Source organism: Accipiter gentilis, chromosome 9 (assembly GCF_929443795.1).
Source record: "Accipiter gentilis chromosome 9, bAccGen1.1, whole genome shotgun sequence".
Taxonomy (NCBI): Eukaryota; Metazoa; Chordata; class Aves; order Accipitriformes; family Accipitridae; genus Astur; species Astur gentilis.
Window position 1 is genome coordinate 40583260 of NC_064888.1, and position 12480 is coordinate 40595739.

Consider the following 12480-nt stretch of genomic DNA (forward strand, 5'->3'; position numbering starts at 1 on the left):
TTTGGTCTTTTGGAAATGATCGGAACCACGAATATACTCTGGGTGACCACCTTTCACCAGGGGGAATCATTCATCAGCGATGCAACTAATTTTGTTTATGCTAAAAAGGAGTATGAGAACTCTATGCCACCATTCTTCCCACTTTATGCAATAATGTAAAAGCCCAAACCAACTCAAAATTATGCAGAATGCTGGGACATGAAGTGTCTAATTACATTCTGACTTTACTGCTTTCTAACACCCTAAGTCAAAATAGGCAAACTATGAAGAACATAAAATAATTGCAATTGTTACCACATAAAATACACTGTACATGATTTTAGATTTTGGGCTAAATCTATCTTTAGCATAGCCCCATGGTATAAAGTCACATTTACGCTAATAATACCAAACCCCTGTTCATGGGAGTGTACCAGAGAGCTAGGTGAAAGCCAAAGTTGGGAGGGGTGGCTGGAGTATTTCCTTGCTATGGTGCACGAGAAACTTCTCTACCTAAGAAGTAGCAGATATTAATCTGTAGATGTTAAGCTCTGGCAGAGCCTCATGGAAGGCAGTGGTAAAAATTACCAGTCTGGGCCCTGCTTGGTTTAATTTTAATGATTATATATCAAGATAAGAGAACTTTAATTGTGTAACATTTTGTGAGATCTACTATAAGCCCTAAGTTCAATCCATTTGCTCTTAAAATCAGCTTCTTAAATAAATTTTTTAAAACCCTCTCAGCTCAGCTGTACTCTTTTATCCTTTATTTATGCTTTGTTTAAAATTACCAGAGTTGATAAAACTGAGTGCGGTTGCTTTGCACCTTTCAGAAGATGTGTGCACATTAAACATATTGGCAATATTTATTTATTCTGCCATCTGTCCCACTATCCCCACATTTTCAACAGTTTGGCCTAGAGAGGGCCAAAAATCACCTGAGCATCATAAAACGAGTCCCCGGCTGTCAGCATAACACATTGAGACCACAGCTGCTGTCCTGCTGCCTGATTTAATGAGGTTCCTAAAGTATGTGGACAAGTATTCGGGCTCTTGGTTGCCATGGCGATGGGAGCGGGAGCTTTGAGCGGGTGTCAGCAGCATCCCGATCAATATGAATCAGCTCACGGCCCATCAGCCGTGGCGATACGGTGGCCACGGAGATGCAGACGCGCTGGAGCCCGTCCTCTTTGCCTGCACGGGCATGCCGGAGCGTGCGAGGCGGATGAGCAGCGTACTACCGCCGGCTCTGCCAAACAGGGCTCAGGATGCGGTACCTAGCGAAGGAGCAAAAGTCTCTGCATTGAGATAAACGCGTTATTTTTTGCTCTGACTGCCTGGTCTCTCATTATTTTGCAAACACCTTGTTTCATGTTCCCCCTCTGAACTCGACCGCTTCCCTCAGGTACCACGAGAAACTTGGTCAATACCAAGGATTCCCCAAAGGAAAAGGATTCTTCCGTGTTTGACTCAAATATCTCTGAATTCCCCATTCCTTTTCACAGCATGTTATTATACTAGTGTAGTAACATTCAGCATCTACATTTCTGAGGCCAAATGCCTTTTTACTGAGTCATTTCACCTGTTTTCACAAGAAAAACATTCATGTGTAATCTGTGTTTCATGTAGATGTTTCCTCACCCAGAAAGAACTGAAAACCAGAGTAGCAATCCAGTGACAGGGAGAAAACATGTCATGCCAGATAATTCAGGTAGGATTCCCACACATTTCCACCACAGCAGACAGGGACAGATTTCCTCCCCCCCCCAATATTTTAAAAGATAAAATATTTAAGTGTATGTTTTCTCCTGTGCAGAAACACAAAAGGGGTAATTTAGCTATTTAAGTACACCCAGAGCACTCAAACCTGAATGAAAGGTTGATTCAGACAATCACATCCCAGAAAATCCCAACAGTTAAATGTATTTTAATGACTGGTTCAAATGTCAGTTTACCACCTGATAGCCTTTCAAGATTATTCTTCAGATCCAAAGGAAGCTGCTTCTTGCCCCTTTCCCACCCCCTTTTGACAGGCGCATCCAGACATTATCTTTCAGCCCAGAATATTAAAGACCAAACAGCACCATATCAGACGGATTAGTCACACATGTTTACATTGCATTGGCCATTCAACCTAGCTTGTCCTCAGATGGATCTTAACAATAAAGCAAACAGTTACACTGTGTAACAACCAAAGTGGGTAATCAAGACCTCTGAACAAAGACAGAGAGGAAATTAAAGTGGAGTTTAAGTAGCACAGAAAGCAGCAGCAGATGTCATCAAAGTTGGTACCAACTGACATTTAAGAAAGTATCACATTAAGTCTCAAAAAATGGGATATATATTTTGTAAGGTTAGGTAGAAAAGCACAACACCATAATGACAAAAATTTAATCCTTCCAGGAATCACCTTAGAAAATAGGATCCACATTGCAAACAAAGAAATTCCCCAAATAACCCACTCCTCTCCATATGAAAAAGCATCAATAATCAGACCTGTTCTTGACGTGGTAGTTTGTCACTCATTAAATCTTCTGCATCCAGAGAGGGAAAACAAATTCCAAAGGAATTCACAAGGGGAGTAGGAATTTCCTTCTGTAAAAACTAATAATATCATTTTTGCTACAGTTCTGAGCAGATGTTACAGCTTAAGACACTCACCCAAATGAAGCTTTCAGTGCTAAGCCCTTAGGAACTATGTTGCAAAAGCAATGCACTCAGGACAGCTTGTCACTTTATGGTATGTCACTCATTTAAGTTGGGTAATAGTACAAACATGGCAAACAAAGCCTACGCATTTTTATTTACAGCTAGCAATTTGTTTTATGCCATTTACCACGGCGACAGGTATCATCAGGGATTTCTTACAGACTGGATTTCCTCATCAAAATGTTAACATCTTCAAAGACAGAGCATTGTTTTGTAAACTTTCATGTCTAATTTTCCTGCAGCAGCTAGGGTGGCCAACGGATGTCTACAACTTGTAGAAGTGTTTCAGCTAAAGGAATGTGTGACTTGGAGCCAAACCAAAACATGCTGATCTACAGAACAAAACCCACTGCTCTGCTGGTGCTAACTGCCTGTCCTGGTTATTCCTACCAGTCATAGCAAGAGGAGAGAAAAGACAAAGGCACATCTAAAGTCCCTCCAGTGAGGAGTGAAGCATTTCAGCAGTGTGCCACAATGACTCATCTCCTGTTGGCAAACGTGTTCTTGGCAAGAAGCTACTTCTGGCATGGTGTGTCATCTAGTACTTTTCAATCGCATTGGACTTTATGGCATCTTTGTGACATCTTTGGCTTCCTTCAAGTCATTGGCATGGATTAAGTTAGAAAAAAGAATGTACAATTCACTTGGAAACGGTCCTGAGGGCTGGTAACCTCTTACCCTGCAATCACACAGGCTTCAGTGGCTGGTCATGAGATGCTACACTCCATACAAAACATCATCCCACTGTGCCCATACACGTTTGCAACCCAAGCACAGGACCTGGCCCCAGGAGGCAAAGTCAAGACTAGAAGATCAGATAACATAACCTGTCCACTGAGCAAGATATTCATACTACTTAAGATTGCCCAGTCTATCAAAACTGTGTTCGCTCTACCTGACAGCTTGTGTAGTATTTTCATGATGGCCAATACTCATTTAAACAAGAAATAAAACTAATGGAGCTGACCTTGTCATTGCAAAGGCAAAAAAGTCTGGTTTATTGAACTCAGGGGAACTTGGTTTAAGGTTCAGAATAGGCCTGAAAGAAAAGGTAGCATATTCCTAAACAAAATTGACTCAGCCGCCCAAGGGCAGTCAAATGAAGAATTGCAATGTTGTCCGAGTCATTCTGCATATGACAGGAGCAGACAGGGAGGTGGAAAAGCACCATCAACTGATCTGCTCATTGTATTTCATATTGCACTAGGAGTCTTTCCTTCCACTAGGAACCTCTCACCTGGGTTAAACTTCTCAGACCGACCAGAGCAGAGCATCCGCTGCGACAACAGCAGAAACCTGTAATAGGGCTACCATGAATGAATCAAAGCTGCCCCTGAAAACCTAACGGTTATCTCCACTGACACCAGCACTCAGTTATTTCCGCAGTGGTAATTTCCACATGAAGCATTTCTCTAAAGCTGAATGGTGCAGAAAACTCTGGTTTGGGATTATTTTTTTCTATTTCACGGAATACACGGAAACTTTTAAAGTTTTTAAATGTTTCAGATTGAGGTTTTCTTACAATATACAGACTCCAGATTTGTTATAGTAAATGAGAGCTCTGTTCCATTTTCTGCACAAAGACACAATTCTGACTTCTGTCCCAGCTTGGATATTAAAAGTTAACTTCAAATCCCTTCATGAAATTGATGTTTATTCTTGGGTTTTTTATTTGCAATTTTTGGCATAGTGTGATTTGTTTTATATTTACTTTTTCCCACCATAGCTATAATGTCCTCTTTCAGGATAGTGAAGTGTTCTCTAATTTGCTTTTATTTTGCTTCATACACTCGTTGCACCTCATAACAGAGATTCGAAGAGCTCCCATTCTGCTGAAAAAGTTCCTACAGAGGCTGTACTTGCTATAAAATATGATGAAATTAGTTAAGTGATACGATTCCCCAAACACACATCGCTGACATCAGTCTCCATGACTCTGTATTACAGGGAAGCATCAGTCCATAATAAGACCATATACAACAGGGAGTGATGTGATCAGAGCATGTCCTACTGAAATACTTGTTCTTATGAAGTCCATGAATATTGCTTTTAAGTGTAAAAAAAGTAATCTATTCTAGAAAGAGACTTATGAACAGAAAGGGGGAAAGAATACTCTCTGATCTCTTGAGCCGAGCTCTCAAGACATCAATGACTATGCACTCATTTATAATCTCCACTAATTTACTGGCTGCCCTAGAGACACACTTTGATCTTTGGGAAGATCTACTGTATCTATCTGCTTTGCAACAGGCAATAAAAATTGTAACCCCTTATAATAAAGTGCTCTAAATAATGTAGTCATAGCATTTAGCCCCCAATTTATCAAGGAAGATGCCACCTTCCTTTCTACATTCATGGCATAAATATTCATCACCAGCATGGGAAGGCTTGGCTATGTACAAGTTTTGTAGTAGATGTCCTTTTTCGGCAAGTACACGTGCTGTGTAGAAGTCTATATATTCAGTGTCCAGGATTACTGCCACACTTTGAACTCATGATGGGAAGTAAATGCACTTTGCTTCACAAAGCTGGCTGTTTGGCTAGTCAAGCTGCTGTCGTTATAGACTTGGGTATACATGGCAGCATCTCACAGCCATGGCTGCATGGGGGGATGTACTGCAGGAGGAAGAAAAGCACATTGCAACCTCTTTGGCTAAGAACTAAGACCTGGGGCTCCAGGTGCAGAATTGCATTGGCAAAAGGAACCAGATATCACTGGTAAGCGTGAGGGGCAGCACTGCCTGCACGTCCAGCTCCTAACCACTCTCACTCCTCCACGTACAGCTCCTAGAGCTTCAGTAGCACCAATTTCCCCTTGTCACAACACTCTGAGACAGGAAAGAGGGCTCTTACTGCTTTCTACTAACTATTAACTTCAAATCTCTTCCTGCTGACTCTCAGGCTCAGCTCGTTCCTGTTTCTCTTGCTTGTCCTCTGCTCTCTCTCCCCACTTCTTTGGTGCCTCAGCCCCACTCTAACTCACAAAGCACACATGCAGCCATGGAGCCGGCATGCCGTTTGCTGCCATCGCACCGTTCGCCCTGCTTGCGTGTCAGACCCTTCCCTCCACCCTACCGCATGTCTCGTCTACTTAGGTCGCAACTCAGCAGGGCTGGAGCTGTCTGCTGCTCTGCATTTGTACAACAGTCAGCCCTTAGGCACCATCAGGAAACATGAATAAAATAAACACTGGAAAACCTATTTGTTTCTTTACTGAAATAGAGTTTACTCAATACTGAAAAGTAGCAGTTCAGGGATGAAGCAGAATAGTTTTTCAGGAGTTCACAACTAGAATACAAGAGTTTAGGCAGGAGGTTTTGTGGAATGCTGTGTCCTACAGACATTGCTGGGGAATTGACAAAAAGCAAACATAGTTTCTTAGCACAGAGTAGAGCCAGGCTAACAAAAAGATTGTTTTGGTTTTGGTTTTTTTTTTCGTTAAAGTGGGGCCCAGTGCCTGGCAATCACAAAAGGTCACTGCATGTCTCCCCCAGAGAAGACCCATCGTGCACCCGGTACTCAGTGCAGCACAGAGGTCTCCTCCGCTTTCCAAGACAGGAATACTCTGAAGTTTCTGTTCTCAGCAGTGGAAGAGGGATGTTCTGCACTGCTGCAAAAAACAAGTCCAGAAAACCTAAATGAAACTCACAAAAAAGCAAGGCCCCAGAACTGACAGACATTTTTTAATATTTTGGCCTAAATAATGAATAAGGCTCCCAAACAAACACTCTTAGGATTAGCCAAGATTATAAATGTTACAAGACTGTAAAACAATAAAAATCAAAGCCAAATTTAACAGCATTATTTAGCATATGGTACAGATAGAAGAAGGATAATAAAGAAATTCAAAGAGCTAAAAGTCCCCATTATAGCTTCTGAATCTGTAGTTCCTTTGTACAATATCGGCATACCATGTGTAGAGAATAGCAGCAGAAAAGAAATCCAGCTATGCGGGTGCAGGAAATCCCATGGGAGGCATTTTTCTTAATTGTGTATCTAAATTTCATTTTGCTGGAATAAAATGGATTAAATGTTTTCTGCTGTTTTAGGAATGAGGCATAAAGCACCGCCAAGAATCACAGATCTCCTCTGCATTCACTTTCTGTAACGCAGGGTCACTCTCGAAGAGCAATCCAACACAGAACAGGATTAATGACAGCACATTTATGTAAGCTTGGCTTTGTCACGTCAAGATTGGCTTCCTATCCCTGCGTACCTGTCTGGGAATCATTTGCTTAACAAACAGCACAGTGCATACACACAATCTCTCAGCGGGATGCTTTCAGCCATATCTGTGGCTGAAATGGATAGCAAATTGCCCACTTGCAAGCCAGTCAATACTGAAGCAAAGAACAGAATTGCTGCTGACTTTAAAGAGGTCTCCTTTGTAACAATGCAGGTATAGCTGAGTTGGTTTCTTTCTTATGAGAAAGCCTCTCTTCACTGTCAGCAATGAAATAACACCACCATATGCCTCTATACCTGTCCACACTTGTTGATGCACGGATGCAAGAGACAACACGTGCACAGCATGGGAAACGAAAAAATACACATCTGGATGCCAAAAAGCATTTATTGCAGCAGTTGCTCTGGGAACTGTCTTTCCCACTGAGTAGCCAGATACACAAGGCTGGAAATATTACCATAGGGTAGACAGTTCCAATAGCAGATTAAAAGTTAACTGAAAGAATAGAAACACAGTGGTATTTGGGTAACGAGAACTAGAAGCACAAATACACCTCCTGTCCCAGAACAGACACATGTCCTTGAAGGAGCAAAATAGATGAATTTTCACATGTAACCAAAGTCAAGAGGAGACAGTGCAGATAGAGGCATCAGCATGAAGCACGCTGCTCACCTTGGAGCTCGGCTGGGGAGAAACAGGGAAACTTTTGCAAAAGTGAGGCCAGACACAGCTGGCCTGCAGCAACAGCTTTGTTCCCCAGAAATGAACTGGGTTTGAGGGGCCTGAGTGTTGCAGAGACGTGTAACAAAAGGCAAAGATGTGTAACCTACAAACAAGCAGCTTATTGCAGCAACAGAGGCAAGCTCTATGGCCCCTGGTGCAACCACGACATCTCCTGAAAGTCTGAGCAACAGGACCCAGAGCAAAGGCTGATGTTGGATCCAGTTTCTGGATGTTCTACATCAAGTACCAGAGAAGGACCACAGACTCCAGACTGGATGGACCTAATGTTTTCCCCCCAGACTCCTTTCAGGCCCTGTCTCACACTTATCTCCTTGAGGCTCCCACACTTGGCAGATCCTGCTACAATGAGACAGGCCATTTCTCCTCTCTACAATAGCCTCTCCCTGGTGACAACTGTAGAGGTTTTATGGGAAACAGCTTCACCAGGCTGCAATGCCTATAGGGTTAAGAAGCTTCTTTTCCCAAGAAGCAGGAGATATTGGCACCATGGAAGTGTCTCCACTTGGCCCCTCAGAACTGCAGTCCCATGGGCTCCCCATTCCCTATCCATGTCAGTAGCGAGCTATTTGGCAGCAGCAGGGGAAGCCACTGAGATCTATACGTGCTTTATACACACATACACAACTAACAGTTGTATAGGGTCATGTAACTAGAATCTATCCATATGGTAACCCATTCCACCTGTGGAATAGCTCTTGTCGTCACAAAGGAGAGGAAGCAGGAATGTCTTTTCTGGTGGAAAGGGCAGCTGCAAAGGCCTGGCGTGATTTCCCTGCAGGCTTTCTGCTTTCTTGTAAGTGCCTGTGACCAAAATTAATGACCAAACAGCCAAAGTTAATCACTCACACTGTTTTCAATAAGTGAGCTATTCATACCCATTACAGATTATACCTCGCATTTATTCTGAACCTTTCATCCTAAGAATATAAGTGTTCTTTACAAAACTGCAACACAGAAATGGGACCCAAACCACTAACTTCATTAGAATTAATGATTAATATTACCCAGAAGCCAGCTCTAGAGCAAACACCAATGCATACAGTCATTTTCTCAGACAGAAACAGAGATGCTCTGTAATGTCTTTTCACAGCAACAGACTGGAGGGAAGAAGAAACCCAGCGTGATCTACTAACAAGGAGGGAATGTTTAGGTAGGCAACATTTAGCTTTAGCTACAGGAGGTATGCATAAAAGCTGCAGGAGAGGCATCAGAGATATTATTCTTGCAGGTCAGCTTATTGAGATATTACTGTCACAAAATGACACCTATGACCATCGTGTGGGCATCCTAACCATCACAGGTATATGTCACAGGTTTCCCAGCAGCACAGGCAATATTGAACGTTCATATCCTGGAGATATGAGCACAGGGTTTGGCCAGAGCTGCAGCTGGGCCATGCCTATGAGGAGCAAGATAGAAGGAAAAAAAGGCAGAGAGCATATTTGAAACAAAGAACTGGGGTACAGGAAGGGGAGCAGGGGCCCTGAGGCGTCTGGCTGGTTCTTTGCTGACCAAAGGAGGGAGAAGACAGAGATTTACTGTTGCTGTTGTGGGGGCACTCCTTACACCCTATTCCTGCTGGCCATACCTGCCATGCTTTCCCCCTCCAGGATCATGCTTTGCTTAGCAGCAGAAGCTGCTCTGGCTATCCCAGGGTTTTGCTGTAGCAAAGCAGGCAGTGGATAAGGGCCATGGCCATTTCGCTTCCCATACAGCCTCCTGCTCCAGGCAACTGCCTCATTTGCCTGAGCCTAGAGGGTAACCTAGCTCAGTGTTATTTTCAAGATGTCATAAAAATAATTTATTCAATACCAAAATACTCCTCAGCCTGATCAGTCTGACAGACATTAGAGCATGGTATACTCCACTGCTTAAGTTGCCCTGGTAGAAAGCCAGAGAAATGATGCTCAAATAACTGAAGTACTATGGATTGCACTAATGAAACGTAGTAGAACTTGATCTTGTAATTTGCCATGGATACATGAGCTATTTTTTCCATTCACACCACGTCTTTGTCAACTATCCATTTTGGGAGGGCTGAATCTTCATGACTATGGGTGAAAAAGCTGAACTCATAGTATATAACATTTGTAAAAGTATGTATATAACAATGTGGTTATTCAGTAAGATGCTCAGACTCAAACATGTATTGATATTTTGATTTTTCTAAATTACCTTTTTTTAGGGGGAAAAATAGAAATGTAGAGCAAAGGTAATGTTGTTTGTGTCCTGAGTGAGCACACACAAGGGAAAGCACAGCTCACTTCTCCTTCCTGTGGCTCCAGGGCCACCCTGTCCTCGTTTTTCTGCCCCAGGCCCTTTTTTCCCCCAAAGTATTTCAATGCTGTTGTAATCTCTTTCTCAACTTTGCAACAACTACTTTTTTTTGAATATAAAAACTAGGACTAGGACTTCTTCCATCTGTAAGAAATCTGTCTTTCTGTGTCTCACCCCTACTAGATACCAGAGTATTTGCAGTGAGCAGGATGTAGAGAAAATTCTGCCACGGCCTCTCCATCACTGAGACAGGGGCTATTGTCTTTAAAGCTTCAGAGTGTTTTTTTAAAGAGTTTCAATTTTTTGGTTTTTATTCTATCAAATATTCCTATTTTCTATGTTAAAAGTTTTCTATTTCTGCCTTGCTGCACTGTGCCCCTATTTTGGAATTTCAGACACCTCTGGTGTGAAAATTAAATCTCCTCTTTAAAATCGGGAGAGAGGAATTATATGCCATTTGCTGGAACAGGTTTCACACCAAAATGGGAGCGTGGAACATGCTTCTTCCTCATAATTACCATGGAATTTGTGCAGAAGGAATCTGACACAATCAACAAAAATATGAAAGAGAAGAAATGTGTGTTAATGAAATATCATGTACTTGGAATTGATACAAAGATCACGACAACTCATAGGAAGAACACACATTTCTGGGAGTAGGAAACTCCAGCTGCAATCATGCTGTTAAGTTTAGCAGAAATGGCCCTATCACTGAGCAAAATGTCATGGTATAAAGTGATAATATATTGAATTAAGAAAACTTTTGGAAATTGATACTAGGGGTTCTTTTCCTAAATGGATAGTCATGTTTAATTAGGTTTAAGAGAAAATATGGCAAGGGATCCTCACACAACAGAGCAGAGTGCTGTTAACTTTGGCTGCTTCCTGAATTTTCAATGAGATTTCTACTATAAAAACCATTTTGCCATTGAAAACATTAAGAGAAAATTGCCTTACTGATCAAAGAATGCCCCCTTTTGGAACATCCCAATCACATAGACCATAGGTACCCCACCAAGGCAGCTCTGAACACCACATTCATGGATTAAGTCTTTTTTTCCTGCTTGGAAGGCCATGCTGTGTGGATTAAAAATGGGGTTCACTTTATGCCCCTAACTCATAAATGTACCATATACGCAGACTAATGTTAACTAGTACTATTTAGCATCTGTCAGCCTATCGGTGCACCAAGCCAGTTGTTTGTGTCATTTGCTTTTCCTGACCAATTTTATAATTTATTTCTAACTGTATTGACTTTTCAGCACAGCATTGAGCTTCATTTCGAAAGCAGCAGCTAGTAAAAGTTAATGATCCAAAAATGTTACTATTTTAAGCTCATGGTGGACCAACCAATCATTTCTAACCATGGAGTTAAGGGTTTTGCTTCATAGCCCTGCAAGAACACAAAGCCTGAAGGCTGCAGCAGCCACGTGTCCCCAAACTTTCCGGTCCCTTGCATGCCCTGCTTGGGCAGCACCACCTAGTACTTGGTACTTGACAAGTTACATCGCACATGTGAAATACAAGCATGTTTCAATCCCAACTAAGTAATACCTGCCCTTCTTCAAGGGCTGTCACGAGGAATGTACCCAGAATCTATATACAAAATCCAACAGATTTTTGCAGCCTGATACTTGAAGGCAAATATACACATGTGCTTTTTAAATGAGTGAAAATCCAAGGATCCCAGATACACATCCCAAACTCTCTAAGCAGCTCTGCAGCCGCCCTGCAATCTCCCTAACAGTCTTCGACTCCGCCACTGCAACCACTGCCGGAGGAGCAGAACAGCGGGAGTAGTTCTGCCCCGTTCAGGATCTTTGCAAGTAGGTGGTAGTCCCATTTTTTTTCTTCTCTATCTCCAGTTCCCACTACAGAAGAGATGGAGAAGAGATGGGAGCTTCCTCCTCCCAGTCTAGAACAAGATATTTCTCAGTGGAGCAAGTGCTCGACAAGAGGCGAGCGCAGCAAGTGGGGGGGTGCTGGCAATCGTCTCTGGCCTTTATGAGGCTGAGAATGACTGACAGATGAGCCGGGACTAAATCTCTGAAGACAAATCATGGGGCTTTGACCTTTAAACAATATAAGATCCCTCAGAAAAACTTAAATTCAGGGCTTAAACTTCTGAGGAGCTCCTCACACCATTTCTGATCCTGGGGTCCAAATCTATAGCATTCTTTTTCAGCTCTATTTTGCTTCTGCTGGGAAAAAAATCCAGATACTACTTATAAACAGAGAGTTAAGAATAGGAAGCAATATAGGCACATTCTAGCAGCTGGAAGAATTATGCCTAGAATTAAACAATATAAGCGGACAACATAAAGCAGGGCTGTTCCTTCTCATTTGCCTGCCTTATTTTTTTTTTTTTTTTTTTTAAATGCCACAGTTAGAGCCTTTATTACAGCACCAAATTCCACCTCAAGCAATGGATGTCCAATTGCATCTTTTAAGAAATATTGCAGAAACATATTAACGCTGAAATTAAGTAACTGGCACTATTTGTTGCCCTTGATTTTTTAATTCTGATTGGCTTTTATTATTTTCTCTCCCTCCCCTCAACAGAACAAGATAATTAGACAGAAGCA